This window comes from Otolemur garnettii, unplaced genomic scaffold (genome assembly GCF_000181295.1).
Source record: "Otolemur garnettii isolate 467f Iridium unplaced genomic scaffold, OtoGar3 scaffold00263, whole genome shotgun sequence".
In the NCBI taxonomy this organism is placed as follows: domain Eukaryota; kingdom Metazoa; phylum Chordata; class Mammalia; order Primates; family Galagidae; genus Otolemur; species Otolemur garnettii.
Window position 1 is genome coordinate 174,049 of NW_003852658.1, and position 1,434 is coordinate 175,482.

At 34.6% G+C, this 1,434-nt stretch overlaps 1 pseudogene; it reads right to left on the reverse strand.

Annotated features, from left to right (window-relative positions):
• Positions 1-802: 802 nt before the first annotated feature.
• LOC105888301 overlaps positions 803-1,434 on the reverse strand; it is a 9,685-nt pseudogene continuing 9,053 nt past the window's right edge.

Sequence of the window (1,434 nt, forward strand, 5' to 3'; positions counted from 1 at the left end):
AAAAAAAAAAAAAAACAATAGGTATTTTGTTTTAAAAAGTGGAAGGAGAGGACAGCTGCTAAGAGCTATTTCATTTAAAGGTAAAGACAAAATTGATCTTTCAAAACTAACAGCTGTATAAATAATTCAGCCTGCAAAAATTCAATTTTTAAAACTGAAATAATTTATCACCATTATAAGAATTCAGAAAACGTATTAAAGAGACTCTCAACTTCTCAGTGATTGCTTCAAAACCATAAAAAGGCATCACAAAAGGAACAGATATGGGCATCACGAAAGGAACGGATATGGGCTCCACAGTTCAAAAGAAATGAATTTTGTTGAGTTTGTCAAACTCAAATTACTATTTCATTGAAGTAACTACATTGAAAATAAAAGGTACAAACAGAGGATAACATTCTGGTAGACTTATAGGTACTTATAAATATCTGCCCCCACAAATATGTGAACAATTGATTAGAAAGATAATGATGTGAACATAAAATAATAAAACTGGAAGGTCAGAAGGCACATTTTGAATATAACCCAGTAAATGAAAGAGAATGGAGGGAATACTAAGAAAGTAAAATCCTCTAGAAACTATCACTTGAGGTCCCCCCAAATTTTAAAAAATTCACATAAACATTTAAATCTTCTTATGCAAAAGCAACAAAAAAAACTTTCTCACCAAGTTTACAGGGCTTTTTATTACGATCAGCTCCAAAAAAAGTTTTAAAAAATTATTAATGACAAATAAGAGCAACATTCTATGAAGCACCTCATTTTCTCATTTTTCCTTAAACTAAAAGAAAACCAGGTAACATTAGTGTGGTACAGAGTTCTCTGTGGATTCAGTGCTATTTTCCTTATCCTGCTTTTCTTCCTCCTGTGGTGAATTTAGTTCATTTCTGCTATCTTCTTCCTCACTGGAATCACTATCTGATCCATCTTCAACCCTGACAGATTGTTTGTCCTGGGAAGAACTGTCACAGGCTTTGTTTGTGGGAACAGCTCCTTTCTGCTGGGGCAAGATAGTAAAAAAAGCTTCTTGCCAGTCTCTGGTTTCCAGGTATTCCAGAATAATCTCAAACACATGATTAACTGCCAGAACTTTTCTGCTATTCATCTTCACAAAATTTCCAAGAGGGAGCTGTGCGTGATCAATTCCATAATCTGATGCTTGTTTATATGTGAGTCCTTTGTGATGGCTGTACTCTACTAATCCTCCAATCACATAGGCCTTTGATTCATCTAATTCCTTCAGTACATTAGGTGAATCTGATGTAAGATAAAACAGATCTTCTTTTTTCATGAGTTAACTATAGTGCTCTGATTTGATGTGTATATCCTTCCAGTTGACTCATCCTTTGTTATTTTCATCCATGTTTTTTTTCAGCTGGCCTCCATGGCTTGTCAGGTAAAACTGCACAGGGTGCAGTGCTTGGCGGTTTTCTG